Genomic DNA, 16,651 nt, shown 5'->3' on the forward strand with positions numbered 1-16,651 from the left:
TCACCCATTGTGATTACCTATTTCCTGACTTTTTATTTTTGCTTTTTGGAGGGCAATTGGGGTTAAGTGACTTGATGAAGTTCACATGGCTAGTTTTTGTGTTAAGTGTCTGAGGTGGTATTTGAACTCAGGGTCCTCCTGACTCCAGGGCCAGTGCTCTTTTCACTGTGCCACCTAGCCACCCTATATTTCCTGACTTTTAAAGTGGATTTCTGTTTCTAGAGTACAGAGGGCTCTGACCCATGCTTCTCAAGCCAGGAGCTAGGGGCCTGGTTGTTGACTTTGTGTACCGTAGCCTCTGGGTGTCTAAACTGAGACCAAAGTCAGGATTCTCAGTGTTTCCCCTGGGTTACCCTGAGGCTCACAGAGTAATGGGGGAGGGGTGTTCTTGCCTTTTCAGGTTTCTGGCTCTGTGCCCCTGGGCCAGAGTTCAGGCAGGCTCAGCAACTGGTGGCCTATAGCACTGTTGTCTGCAGATTTCCTTGATTGTGTTATGGCACACTTGGACTTCTGGTGTTAGTGTTTGCTGGCTCCACCCCCCGAGTTTAGGGATCTCTTTCTGGTAAGCTGAGATGGGGTTTGCTGGGACTTCTCCTGCTCTTCACTTCAGGCTCTGCACTGCTTCAGTCACACCCTTCCTCTAGGACTCCCAAGCCTGCTGCCAATTCCAATGTTTCAGGATATTACACTGGGACAATAATCTCTGAGTTTTCAGGTCAGGGAGAGTGATTAAAGCATCTAGGATTTACTTTACAATGTTGGTTCCCGGAAGTTCAGGTAGATGATTTTTAAACATCCAGGCTATGGGCTGATAGTCCCAGGAGAAGCTGCTGTTGCTGCCATGGGACCTGCACTTCCTCTTACCCAGCTCTGACCCATCCTCTGTCCCATGGTGAGAGGTCTGTGAAGCTAGGGATCACTCTCCTTCTGCTGTGATATGGTCTCATTTCTGAGCTGGTGCAGCCTGTGTCCTCTATGTACCCCCTGAGCAGTGCTGCATGCACACTTTGCTGGAATAGGAATCTGCCACACTCCACCTCCCAATGGATTCTGTCACTCAAAAATTGGTTCATAGTCATTTTTAGAGGTTACTGATGAAATTCATGGAGGAGCTCAGATGAGTTCCTACTTCCACTCCACAAAATTGGCTCTGCCACAGTCATGATTTATAGTGGTCTAGTGGTAGGAGAAATTTGTTCTCTTGTACCTCATATCACTTAAAGATTATTGAGTTAAAGATAATTTGAAACTGACCTCTAGTCAAGAAGAAAGAAGACATTTGTTTTTAGAACAATTGGGGTTAAGTGACTTGCTCAAGGTTACATGGCCAGGTGTTTCTGGGTGGGTGCTAAGTGTCTGAGCCCAGATTCAATCCCCAGTTCATCCCGACACTGGGGCCAGTGCTCTTACTTGCTGTGCTACCTGGCTGCCCCAGAAAGAAGACTTTTTGTTTGAGAAATTAAGACAAGGTGATCTAGGGGTAGAGAACTTTGACCTTTGTACTTTGTGCCCCTTAAGGAGGTTTGATCCTTAAGGATGATTGAGTAAGGGACTTACTGAATGATTATACTTTGTGCCCCTTAAGAAGGCTTGCTCCTTAAGGATGATTGAGTTAAGGACTTAAAGAATGATATCTTTTGCTTAAAACTATGTGTCCACTTTGGTTAAAACTATGTGGCCCCTTTAGTGATAACTTGTTATGTTATAACATTGTGAATGCTATACTTTGTTTTCTGTCAATCTTTTGCTTTGATTTACTGCTGATAAATAGGGAGTTCACTATATTATGTAATCAGAAATTTAAAGTTATTCACTGCAGAAGTCCTCTGGGAAGCTGCTTGTGCTTGCCTTCACAATATGGCACCTTCACAAAAATTGACCATAAATTAGGGCATAAAAACCTCAAAATGAGATGCAGAGAAGCAGAATTATTAAATGCATGCTTTTCAGACCATAATAAAATGAAAATTATATTCAACAACAAAAAAAGACCATGAAAGCAGAGATTAAAATTAATTGGAAATTAAATAATATAATCCTAAAAAGTAAGGGGAACAAAGGAGAAAAAATAGAAGCAATCAACAATTATTTCAAAAGAATGAAACAATGAGACAGTATGCCAAAATTTGTGGGATGTAACCAAAGTGATTCTTGGTTGGGGTGATTTATATCTGTAAACATATACTTCAGTAAAAGAAAGAAGAAACAGATCATTAAATTAGGTATGCAACTAAACATATTAAAAAATAACAAAATAAAAATCCCCAATTTAACACCAAAATGCAAATCTAGAAATTCAAAGCAGAGATTAATAAAATTTAAAGTTAAAAAAATAAGACCAGGAGCATGTTTTATGAAAAAAAAATCTTCATCAATACGAAAAGAAATAATATAAATGTACTGTACACATAGACCTTTTCCCCTTTTCTTTGGACTCTGCGATATATACTAGTAGTGGTATTGCTGGGTCTAAGCATATGCACAATTTGATAAACCTGAGGATGTAGTTCTCAGAATGTTTGGAATGATTTACAATTCCACCAACAATCCATTAATATCCCTATTTTTTCAATTATCAATTGAGGGGATGGTTTTCAATAGGGAAATGGGTAAACAATTTACAGTATATGATAATGATGGAATACTATTGTGCTATGAGAAATAACGAGTAGGAAGGTTACCAAATAGCCTGGGAAGTCTTATATAAACTGATACAAAATGAGTTAAGCAGTAACAGGGGAAGGCTGTAATAGTAACAGCAATACTGTTAAGGTGATCAACTAAGAAAGACTTGGTTACTCTGATCAAAACAAAGACGACCCCCCCCCCCTACAAATTCCAAAGAACGCTTGTTGAAAAAATGTTATTTCTAGAGGGAGAATTATTGAACTGTCTATGTAGATTGAAAAATACTTTTGAAAACTTTCTTGGTGTGTGTGTGTGTGTGTGTGTGTGTTTTCTTTTGCAACAGGACTAATATGAAAATATATTTTGCATGACTTCACAATTAAAATTGGTATCCAATTGCTCATCTTCTCAAGGGATAGTTGAGGGGCATAAAGAAGATTTCAAAATTAGAAAAAATACAAAATTATTAAATTCGATTAAAATATTTAATGCAATATAAATATATTTAGTGAGGAGGAAAAAAGAGAAAAAAATTAAAGAAAAACATTTTTTAAAAGAAAGACAATACAAAGTTTAGGTCTAATAATTTTTTTTGAAAGGATGAATTGGAAAAGGACAATTCTATTGCTTTTATACAATCTTTATCAAAGTCTTGGAGAAACTGTTCTCTACCTCCTTCCAAGATCAGTAGAGTAAGACTGGTTATCAGCTTAGGAATGTGACTGAGAGAACACAGGCATGCCTGTCAGGGGAGAGGACTTATAGTTCATTCCAGATCTCTTCATCATTCTGTGTGGTCGAGGCAGAATCTGGATTAGGCCAATGTTCTGCAGAGATCAAAACATCATATTACATACAGTCATTGTTATAAAGGAACTCAGTGTTCTTCCAATTTGGAAAGAGAACACTTTATTAATCTAATCTATGTATTAAAAAAAGAGCAATATGAAATTTGAAGCAGCTGTTCTTTTACATCTATGTAGGTTATCTATTTTGATGGAAATACATTTTCATACTATCTATAAAATACACATAAAATTTACATGTGTATATATATAGATAGACATTTATATACACATATGCCCATAAAACTTTTGGGTTTAGTCATAATGATAATAATAATTAATAATACTAGTAATAGCCAACATTTATATAGTGCTTAGAATGTGCCAGGGACTATGCTAAGCACTTTATAAGTGCTGTCTCTTTAGATCCTCACAACAACCTGGGAGGTAGATACTATTATTATTCCCATTTAACAAATGAGGAAACTGAGGAAAGCAGATGTGAAGTGACTTGCCCAGGGTCACATAGATAGTATATTTCTGAGGTTGTATTTGAACTCAGGTCATCCTGATTTTAGGCCCAAGGCTCTATCCATTATACTGTCTATGTATATGTATATACACACATAATGCATATATACAGATATGCATGTGTGTATGTATATGTAAGTTTATATATGCATATACTTTACAGATGCATGATATATATATAATGCAAGTAGATACATATATATGCTTATGTAAATATACACATCATATCATGTATATTTTGGATGTTGCCATAGAGAGTTTGCTTAATACCTGTTTTCAAGTCCGGCCTCTGAGACTATAGGCAAGTCATTTAACCATTAAATGTCTCTAGTACCTCTCTAGGATTATAAATTGAAGAATATTTACTAGACAGATTTCATAGATAGAGTTTCCTACATCAATGAATTGACAGGAACAAAATTAACTACTGGAATACCTTAGAGATATCACAGGTTCTCTTCCAGATCGCTGCAATTAAGTAAATATCACAATAAAGAGTCACAGAAACTTTTTTGGTTTCAATGTGGATGTCTGCTGACTTATTAGGATGGTGGATGCTGAAGATTAGGGTGATTGTTGCAATTTTTAAAAAAATAAGACAACAGTGAAGTTTGCCACATCAGTTGACTTTTTATTTCATGAAAATTTCTCTGTATCATATGGAATTGTTTGATATCATTTTAGCCACAGAAAAACTTCTTTCACAATTGGAATCCTGTGAAGCCCTGCTTTATCAAATAAGCTTATGTGATAGTCTTCAATATTGTTGTATCTCAGGTAATAAAGAGGCCTGAGGAGAGGGAGTTGGTCACTACTGGTCAGTAGAACAGTCAGAACCCCAACATTTATTGATTAAGCTTGACATTTTATGGGAGTGGTTTGTAGTACCCTATAATCTAATAGTACACTATAACAATTGAATATTAACATCAAAGATCATTGATTGCAGATAAAAATAAAAGATAAAACAGTGAAAAAGTTAAAAATATTGCAAGAATTACTAAAATGTAACATAGAGAAAAATATTAACACTTGCTTTTGGAAAACTAGTGGTGATAGACTTACTTGATGCAAGGTTAGCACAAAACTTCATTTTGTAAAACCAAACAAACAAAATACAATATTTTCAAAGTGAAATAAAGGAAGTACAATAAAATGAGCTATGTAGATATCTATTTATTCATACATATATTTGAATAGGTCATATGAAGTCAGTTAATTAAAATATCACCCCTGTAGAACATCTAGCCAATCCCTTTAAGTTTTCAGTGAACACTTTTGCCTAACATGAACTCTTAACATACTGTTGAAAAGCTACTCTGATATAGCACAAAAGAAGAAGGGAGAGAAGGAACAAAAGAAGAATGAAAATGAAAGGAGGAAAAGTGATGTGAGAGTCAGGTAAGAAGGAAACTCTTGGTTGGTTGGTTTATAGGAAGTGTAGAAGATTGTCTTTCTTCTTATATAAATTGTCTCCCAATTGACCAAGATCATTGATTGTGGACTAAGGCTAAGTGAATCAAATACCAACAGATTTGCATATTGCATAAAAATAATATAGCAATTATTAAAATGATCAAAATGATCATCAGGTATAGTAGTATATGCCTTTATTCCCTGCTACCAGGGAAGTTGAGGTTGGTAGATCACTTATTGAAGGAGTTCTGAACTACAGAAGACTAAATTGATTGGATTGCCACACTAAGACTGAAACCAATATGCAGAAACCCTGGGAGTGGGGGGTCACTGGGTTACATAAAAAGGGGTTAACTGAACACAAATAGGAAACAGATATTTTACAATCTTAAGGAGTTCACATTTTGTTTGACGGAAAGAAGACATAAAGGAGTTTTCATGTTTATGTTCAGTTTTAACATCAGCTTATGGAGAATCACAATTCCCAACAACTAGTGTTCTAGGTGTTCTAGGTGCCCCAACACCTTGTATACATAGTATACATATATACTTGCATATATAAAGTACACTATATGTACTTTACCTTTGTTAAATATTAAATGTATATAGTGTCCCTTGGTAGAATATAATCTCTCTTTAGGGATTTTTTTTTTGCTTTTGTATCCCAAACACTTAATAAATTATTGACTACTGATTAATAGATTTTTTATTAATTGATGATTGAATAATCTTTTGTCCCATATAGTTCTATGGTGTCATAGACTTTGAAAGTTAGAAAGTACCTTTCACTTATCTGGAATAAGTCTTTCATTTTGCACATGAGAAAATGAGCCTCACAGAATTTTAGTAAATTATCTAAGCACCCACATTCTACTAAGGGCAAAAGCAGTATTGAGAAACTACATGAATATGTTCATATAGTCTCTAAACTCTGTATATCCCCAAGAGCCTACTCCAGTTCTCCATAGACCAGCTCTATAGATTTCTTAGCTTTAGGTTATATGTTCTTCCAGTATAAAATATCCTGGGTCTGTGGATCTCCTCTTAAAAGATGCTATGCTCTAGATTATAGTCTCATTATCCAGAAGCCATCTGGCAACAAAATATCAATCCACAAAGGCTTGAGAGAGAGAAGGATGTCGTTTTTCCTTTAAAGCAAGAATCTCAATTTTATGGGAATCTCTGTAAATTCAGAAATGTGAAAGAAATACATTAGCAGACTACTCAACTCTATCTCTGATGCCATGTAGATGGAGTTGTAATTTGACCTTCAAATTGAACTCAAAGACCCATTTGAAATGTGAAGACACATGGTCCATTTTACACATCTTTTGAGTTTGATTAAAATTAAAATGCTTAACTCTTTTAATGAAACTAAATACTGTACTTCAGAAACACCTGATTCCCATCAATAATGAAAAAAGTAGATCTTATATGAAATAGTCAATCCTCAAAGCAGTTTGCAAATACAAATTAATTTTCATAATATCCCATTCATCTCCCTCCAGCAACTTAATCCCTGTGGGCATTAGAAACTGGGGAAGCTTTAACCCTTTCAGGACAGTGTGAATATACTACACAAAGTGAAATTTCTCAATTACTGTTCACAGAATGGATATCTCTTCCAAGAAAGAAGCAAGAACTGTGGGGAAAGAAAAGATGTGAGAACACATGATGGAAAATGGCAGTCCCATCAAGAGAAAGAACTATAGATTAGGAATGCAGAATGAAGCAGACTATTTTCTTTTGTTTCATTTTTTTCTTTCTTATGGTTTTTTCCATTCATTATAATTCTTCTATGCAACATGACTAATGTGAAAAATGCATTTAATGGGAAAGTACATGTAGAAACCATATCAGATTGCAGGCCCTCTTGGGTAGTGAAGGGGAGAAAATTTAAAACTTACAGTAGTGATTGTTGAAAAGAAAAATAAATAATTTAATTTAAAAAAGAAAAGATGTGAAGGTTAGAAAAAAGATACTCTTAAAAGAGTCCATTTCACTAAAAAATACCTAACTTTTTAGAAAACCCTTTAAATAACATATCTACTTATCTACAACTCTCATGGAATCTTCCTCCTCCTCCAGGCAATGATACATAAAATTTGATACCTTTTAATATTGACCTGCTCTAGAATTGTCAATTCTGATATTAACCTGAAGGATGTAGAAATTCTCTCAATCATTTAAAACTTAAAAGAGTATTCTATTATTTTAAAAATACAATGTGAGAGGTAGAGTGGGAGGAAAGAGCCTTTAGATTACTTTAAAAAATTCACCTCCTGAGGGACAAATTCTAACAGTACCAGTCATGTAAACTCATCATCACACTGTCCCAAAGTACAAAGACTTCATGGTTTCAACACTGTCTCTTCTTATGATAGTTTGCTTTGCACTACATAGAGTCACAAGATGTCCTTAGGTATTTAATTGTAGCTATATGAATCCAAATACAAATGCTTTTGTTTGATAGTATGTTATTATTCCATAACTAGGAATATGCACATATGAATAAATTAATTTATGGGAGTGGATTTGTATGAGCAGGGAAGCAGGTTTTCTAAGTTATGATCAGTCCTATAAATAGTTGAAGAAGATTTTTAGCTGGAGGTCTATAGATGGTAGCAACAAGCCTTGGTGGGATTCCATGAACTTTAAAGAAAGAAGTGGTTACTCAGTGATGGATGTAGAAGGGAAGTCTGAAATTGGCAGAACTAGATATATACCAACTCCTCCTCATGGCTATGTGGGTCAGGAAGCATAAATAGAGTAATATGTTTGGATATAGTCATATGAATTTTGGCATCTAGGAGAAAGTTGGGCTTCAATGAGAATTAGAATGTAAGAGAATGTAAAGGGAATAAAAGGGCTTGTAAAATGAAGAGATCTGAGATCATGTTTGAGCTTAATGAGAGCAAGGTGCTGGAGATTATGGTAGAATCAAGGTAGATAAAAGGAATGTAGAAATCAGGAGCTAGGCTCAAGCTGCATAGGGATGAAGGTGTGCAGAAAAGACCACAGAGGACATGAGATTTTCACTTAAGCAAATGGGAGTCCTCAATTACAGGAATTAGAGCAGCAGAAATTAAAAAACTAAAACAAAATCAACAAAAAAAACCCTGCTACTTCTTCCTTTGGAAATACCCAAATATAGAGAAGTATTCAATATTTCCAATTATAATAGTGTACAATTGTTTATGCGGGACCTGAATCTGAGATGGAACCCTTTAGTGAATGTGAGTTAAAGGGGGAGGGTGCAATTGAGGAGGTGAATATGATTTTTTTTTTAACAGGAAACACGTCCAATATCATCATAATCATCAACTCTCCATTTTTGCCCTGGGTGTACTACTTTCCATTGAGTTCCACACTATGCCTCAGAAAGTTCATTATCTTTAAAACCTTATCACCATGAAAATTCCCATCATCCTTGGTACTCTACCTCATCATTAAACTGCACCTTTGATTGAAGAATGAAGTCTTGAACACTAAAATCTCCATAATATCAGCTCAGAACATCTCAATTCTCTCCTGACTGTACTATTTTGGAACATCTTTGGATGACCCCCCTTTCCCCAATTTTTCAGCTTCCTTTTTGTGTGTTGTCATTTCCCATTAAACCATAAACTACTTGAAAGTGGAAACTACCTTTCTTTTTCTCATATTTGTAACCTCAGCACTTAGGAGAGTTCTGGGAACATAGAAAGAACTTAGAAAAGGGTTTATTGACTATGTCTGTGACTATCAACTAACATATACTGACTACTAACTCTATATTGTGTTAACTAGGGAGGCCAAGGGAGATGTGTGAGATAGTTCTTGCCCTCTGTTTCTTCATGGTAAAGGAGAGATGAGGAAGAGGGTAATTAGTGACCAGTATTCATCCATTTAATAACTCATTCTGATACTTATCCTAAATCCCATGCATCCTGCAAGGCATAGATCCTCAGGTCAAAGTGCAGGACAAAGGAAGTATGCATGAGGATTAGGAAGAAAGTGGGCATGTGTCCTAATCAGGAAATGAGGAGAATAAAACCCCAACCAATGCCATGGACTGAGACATAGTATCAGACAGCCTGTTTTAGTGCTCTAGTATGGTCGGAACCACAGTGACTCAATTTCATAAACATACGTCAGAATTTTAGTGTCTCCTCATCTTAGAGTTTCTTGTTTACTACCCCTCTTAAAACTGTGGTCTCTTGGGGCTACTAGGTGGCTCAGTAAGTAGGAGCACCGGCCTGGAGTCAGGAGGACCCAGGATCAGTTCCAGCCTCAGATACTTAACACCCACACAAAATAACTGGCCGTGTAACCTTGGGCAAGTTACTTAACCCAAATTGCTTAAAAAAAAAAAGACTGTGGTCCCTTCCTACTCAGTCAAAGAGGAAGAAGATGCAGTTTTCAAACTTATGTCCTGCCCTATCCCAGAAAATCTCAAAATGAATACTTTAAACATAAAGCAATCAATACTTAAAGAAATGTTTCTACTAATTCCTATACAGAAACTTATCAAAAAAGGGGAAGAGATAAAGTTATACACATGTTAAACCTTTTACTCCATTGCAAGCATACATAGTGAGCTATGTTTATATCTTTTTTTTTCCTATTCCCTGAATAAATTATTTCTCTCACATATTATACTTAAGTACAACTGGATACAATCCTGTCTGAGTTGAGAGGACTCACTTCCCTAGTCCTAGTGACTGGTAGTAAGGCTAGAACTGGGTATCTCATCTAGGAGTAGGAATCAATATCAATAGGCTTGAGCCAAGACCCAGAAACCAAAATTGATCATTATATCCCAAAAGCCATCAGAGTGCCATGACAGGCTGATCTTTGGCTGCCTCTGTGTAATAGGTAAGTTAGAATCCCAGTCTCAGAACCTGAACTCTCAAGGAAAAGCAGACATTTTATTGTTTTTTTTTTATGTGAAATTCATTCTGTTTGTTAGATTTTTGAGACTTTTTAGATTTTCTTAGACGTTTTATTCCTATTCTCTTCCTGGATCAGACACTTGTGACTTCAAAAAGGAAATTTCCTGGCCTTCAGGTCATTTTTTTTTATTTTTAAAAATTATTTTTAGGTTTCTACATTCATTTTTATAAGATTTCGAGTTCAAAATTTTCCCCTTTCTTACCCTCCCCCCAACACAGATGACATGGAATCTCATGTAGGCTGTACATGTACAGTCATAGCAGACGTATTTCCACATTAGTCATGTCGTGCAAGAAGAATAAGAACACAAGGAAAAAAAACATGAGAAAGAGAAAACAAAAAAGAGAGAAAAAGAGAAAATAATATGCTTTCTGCATATGAATATTAATTGTGTTAATATTAATTCATATTAATAATTATATTAATATTAATCTGCATTCAAACTCCATAGTTCTTTTTCTAGATGTGGATAGCATTTTCCATTATGAATACTTTGGAACTTTCTTACATAATAGTATTTCTGAGAAAAGCTAAACCTATCATAGTTGATCATTGCACAAAGTTGATGTTACTTTGTAAAATTTTATCCTAGTTCTGCTTATTTCACTCAGCATCAGTTCATGTAAGCCATTCCAGGTTTTTCTGAAGTCAACCTGCTCATCATTTCTTATGAAACAATAGTATTCCATTACATTCACGTAACACAACTTTTTCAGTCATTTCCCAATTGATAGGCATCCCCTCGATTTCCAATTCTTGGTCACCACAAAAATGGTTGCTATAAATATTATTGTGCATGTGGGCCCTTTTCCCTCTTTTATGATCTCTTTGTGATACAGACTTAGTACTGCTATGAGTGGATCAAAGGATATATACACTTTTATAGACCTCTGAGTTAAAAGTTGATCTCCAAAATGCTTAGATCAGTTCACAACTCCACCAAGAATTCATTAGTGTTCCAATCTCCCCACATCTTTTTTAACATTTATCATTTTCCTTTTTTCTCATATTAGCCTACTGGATAGGTGTGAAGTAGTACCTCAGAGCTGTTGTAATTTTCATTTCTCTAATCAATTAGTAATTTATAGCATTTGTTCATATGACTGTAGATGACTTTAATTTCCTCCTCTGAAAACTGCCTGTTCTTATCCTTTGACCATTTATCAATTTGGAATGACTTATATTCTTAAAAATTTGACTCAGTTCTCTATATATTTAGAAATGAGGCCTATCAGAGACACTGGCTATAATCCCCTCCCCCCCCCCAGCTTCCTGCTTCCCTTTTAATCTTGTTTGCATTGGATTTGTTTGTACAAAAACTTTTTATAATTTAATTTAATCAAAGTTATTAATTTTGCATTTCATAATGTTCTCTGTCTCTTGTTTGTTCATAAATTATTCCCTTTTCTATAGATCTGACAAATAAACTATCCCTTGCTCTCCTGATTTTTTTATGTTATCACCATTTATGTCAAAATCGTGTACCCATTTTGATCTTATCTTGGTATAGAGTGTAAGATGTTGGTCTCTGCCTAGTTTCTGCATTAGTATTTTTCATTTTTCCAATTAGCTCTTGTCAAATGGAAAGTTCTTATCCTAGAAACTGGAGTCTTGGGGTTTATCAAACAGCAGGTGTAATGGTAATGTAATTTTGAATTTGAAGATCCCTTTGTGTTGGCAAAAGTATCAGGTACTTAACACTTAGTAGCTGCTCAAGCCTCTAATTGGGGGAACAGAAGGTATGAACTCCTGTCTGCTGTTAACTGACATAACAAGAAGGGGTTGGCTGATGGAAGTAGGTAATATTGTGTATATAAGAAAAGCCCCAGAGAGGCACAGTCAGAATTTCCTTTAGACTGAGATCTGGTGGCAGAGAAACTACAGAAGAATGGAGAACTGAGGCCTAGAACTTGTGGTGATGGTTTAGCTTCTTTTGAACAGGATCCCAGGAGCCCAGAGCCCAGAGCCAGAAGTCCAGGAGCCCAGGAGCCTGGAATCCGGAGCCTGGAGCCTTGGAGCCCAGGAGACTGAAGCATGGCTGGGATGTTGAGACTTTGTTTGAGGCTTGGTTGAGCCTTTAATTCCCTGAAGCAGAAATGATGAAGGAGCTGACATGGACCAGACCCTGTGAAGTCCAGTGTGGAGCAGAACCTGCCCAGATAGTTGGTGAAGGAACTGGGAGCTGTCTGCCATTGCACCCAGGTGACAGTCTGGTGAATCCAGGTAAAATCTGGGACCATGGAAGGGGATCCAGGGAATCTGAGAACAGGCCCCAAGTTGAGATGAAAAGACCTCTCCTTGGGTACTGAGTAATTATGGAATTATAGTTTACTACTGACCTAAGGGGTGGAGGGTTTTGTGTATGATACTTAGTAAGACTTCCGCTTAATAAGTAACTGATTGTACTTTGAGTACTTTGACTATTTTACTTTGAAACTACTGATAAGTGACTGATTGAGTTAATCAAGACTTTGCCCCATGAGTGGAAGACTTTGAGACTACTGATAAGTGACTAATTGAGTTAATCAAGACTTGGCCCCAAGAATGGAAGACTTTGACTGTGTAATTTGATACTATTGATAAGTGACTGATTGAGTTAACTTAAGAGTGACTATTTTACTTTGAGACTATCTTGTAAATATTATATTGTGATTTTCTGTGATAAGTTGTAATATTATGAATGCTGTACCTTGATTTCCTATGGATGTTTTGCTTTGATTTGTTATGGAATAAATACAGTGATCACTCTACTGAGTAATCAGAACTTCGAAAGCTCTTCACAGTAGCATTCTTCTGGAAAGCTTATGTGCATGACATTACAGCAGGTTACTATAGTCATTGACAGATGTATCTTCTGTACCTAAACTGTTCCACTTTTCTACCATTCTATTTTTTAGACTGTATCAAGTAACTTTGATGATTGCTGATTTATAATACAATTGAAGAATTGAAGGGCTAGACAGCCTTCCCTTCCATTTCTTTTCATTAATTCCCTTGAAATTCTGGACTTTTTGTTCTTCCAGATGAATTTTGTTATTATTATTTATAGTTCTATAAAATTGTTATGGTACTGAATAAGTAAATTAATTTAGGTAGAATTGTCATTTATATTATATTAGCTTGGTCTATATTAGCAATTGATATATTTCCAGTTATTTCAATCTGTTTTAATTTGCATGAACAGAGTGGTTTTTTTTTTTAATTATGTTCATATAGTTCCTGAGTTGGACTTGGCAGTAGATTCCCAAATATTTTATAGTATCTACAAAAACTTTAAATAGAATTTTTATTTCTATCTCTTGGTACTGGACTTTGTTAGTAATATATATATATATATATATATATATATATGTGAATGATTTGTGTGTTTTTATTTTATATCCTGCAACTTTGCATAAATTGTTAATTATTTTAAGCAGGTTTTTTTGGCTTGATTTCTAGGATTGTCTAAGTATACCATCATATCATCTGCGAATAGCTTTGTTTTCTCATTGCCCTATCCAATTCCTTCAATTTCCTTTTCTGCTCTTATTGTTAAAGCTAACATCTCTAGTACAATATTGAATAAAAGTGGTAATAATGGACACCCTTTTTTCATCCCCTCTACAGCAATTGTTTTGATGAATCATAGAATTGTAGAGTTTTATGGCATCTCAGAAGGAAATCCATGTCTAAACAGTAATCTTCCCTGATAAGAGGATACCCAAGTGTCCACATGGAAGCCTAACTTCCTATTATTCCAATCCATTAGCTATTTTAACACTTCTAATGGTTAATAATTTCTTCTTTCTATTGAGACAAAATTGGCCTCTCTGCAACTACCCTATGTCTCACTACCAATTGATCCCATTGTTGCACTTTGAGATCAAGTAGATGCTAAAATCCTGAGAATTTGTGTGGGATAGCAAAAATAGTGCTGGTTTTGGAATCAGTTTTAGATTGCCCCAAAAGCTGTTGTGTGAGTTCAAGTTATCCTCCTGATAATCTCACTGGCTCTGGTCACTTGAAGATCTTTTATTTAATTTACTACATTTCAGAAAAACTAAACTTCTTTTCCCCAATTCAGTGTCTGCTTTTTTTTCTTGCTACCAGGACTTTGTTCACCTCTTTCTTTATGCTTAAAGTCCTTCTCTCATGTCTCTGGAAAACCTTTCTCTCCTTTAGGGCCCTGACAAAGTGTCTTGCAGTGAACACAAGACTAAGAATGAGGACACTTTATTCTAGTGATAGTTCTGCTATTGTTTCACTTTGCAACAGCTGAAAACCACTTTCCTCCTCCAAGGTATATTTTCCTAAGCCTTACAGTGTGAGGATGATATTAAATACCATTTTCCAGCTCTAGTATTCCATTGTTCCAAGATGTAAAGGTCTATGTGTGTGTGTATGTGCATGTGTATGTGTGTATGCAAGTCAGTAGGTCAGTTAATAAACATTTAATAGGGATCTGCTATGTGTCAGGCATTGTGTGACATTCTGGGGAGACAAAGAAATGCAGAAGGCAGTCCCTGTCTGCTAGGAACTCAAATCTAACGAGGAAAATGTGTAAATAAATATTCACAAACAATTTTCAGAATAATAGGAAATAATTAATGGAGAATTAAGAAGAATTAGGAAAGCCTTGCTGTATGTGAAGCTTGAAAAAAACAGGGAAATCATAAAGTTATTGTGTAGGTGTAAATGGAAACAACCATTACAGCTCATCTGCTCTTTCTCAGTACCTTCATTTGGGCAATGAATCACCTTCCTGTTTAAAAGATCAACCTACATATTGCGTGCCAATTTGTGCCAATGGAGAAAAGAAATAAAAAATACAGCAGTAATCAAATTAAATACTTTGAGTTCGGCTAATGATATGCCTCTTGTAAAACTAGAACCCGGTATTTTCAACTTCTACATTTTATGCCTAAGGTATAATTGTATATTGCTTATTTTGAAGTTAAAATGAATATATGACATAGGTGGAAGTAGATACTGAAAGAATAAGTTGATGCTATGTATGTATTCTAGATCTAGAGTTATACATCAAGTATTTCTATTATGTGTGAATATGAATGTAAGAAATAGTCTAAAAAAGATTGCTTACATCTAGGTATGTCTAATTGTGCCATAAATCATAAAAACCATCCACATAAAATCACAAACAAATCTTTAAAAAAGCATGAATTTCACCCTCAGTTTAATTTTTCTACATAATCCTCTAATCTAAATTCAAATCATGTCTATGGAAAAAGAAATGTAAAATGTACGCGTTCATTCTTCTACACACAGCCTTCATCCTGGCATATAATAAAAGGAGATTACATAAGAATAACATTCTTCTCAGAGAGTTCATGCTCCATCAAACAGTCTAAAGTAACTGCTGCCTTTTTTTTTGGCCATAACATTTACAGTCTATAGTGTTTAGTGATAACAGTTTTTTCGAGCCTAACTCTAAGTTTCACCCAGGGATTGGTTCATAACAAGGAAGCACACAATCACTTAGTGTTCTTTAAGAGTTAAACTTAATGTCAAAGAAAAAAAGACAATAGATTCCCCAGGATCTAAGTACTCTAGTTTGGCATTACCACCTAAGATGGGGCTATAACATCCCTATGATGTTTGGAAGGAGTGAATGGTCCATCTTGGGGACACAAAGGATGAGTCTGGCCATGTCAATCAAAGCATTCAATAAAACCCAGTGAATCCCTATTACCTTCAGGATAAAACACAAAATTCTCTCTTTTGGCTTTTAAAGCCAGTCATGAGATGGAAAAGCATGAACCTTTCCACTCTTCTTACACTTTACTCTCATCCATGTATTCTATGATTTGAGGACTTTGACCTCCTTACTCTTCTTCCTTAAATATATTCCATATTCAAATTCAGCTCATTTTCACTGGCTATCCCCTGTGCCTGGATCTGTTTCCTTCCCTATCTCTACCTCTGGACTTCCCTGGCTTCCTTCAAATCTCAGCTAAAATTCAAACTTCCTCAAGGAACATTTATTGAGCCTATTTATTGTTAGTGCCTCCTGTATAAAATCATATATAAGTTGTACTGTATTTTTGTTGTTCAATTGTTACAGTAATGTCTGACTCTTCAGGACCCCATTTGGGATTTTCTTGGCAAAGATGCTGAAGTGGTTTTTTATTTCCTTCTTTAGCTCATTTTATAGATGAGGAATTGAGACAAATGGGGTTAAGGGACTTTCTTAAGTAACACACAATGTCTGAGGCTACATTTGAACTCATGAAGATGAAATTTCAAGCCTATCCACTGCAACACCTAGCTACCTCATTTATAAGAAATGAAGGAAGGAAAGAAGGAAGAAAGGGAGGAAGGAAGGAAGAAAAGAAGGAAGGAAGGAAGGAAGGAAG

The sequence above is a fragment of the Petaurus breviceps genome, unplaced genomic scaffold (genome assembly GCF_028583685.1).
Source record: "Petaurus breviceps papuanus isolate PSGF00001 unplaced genomic scaffold, PetGlider_PUasm1.0 91133, whole genome shotgun sequence".
Taxonomy (NCBI): Eukaryota; Metazoa; Chordata; class Mammalia; order Diprotodontia; family Petauridae; genus Petaurus; species Petaurus breviceps.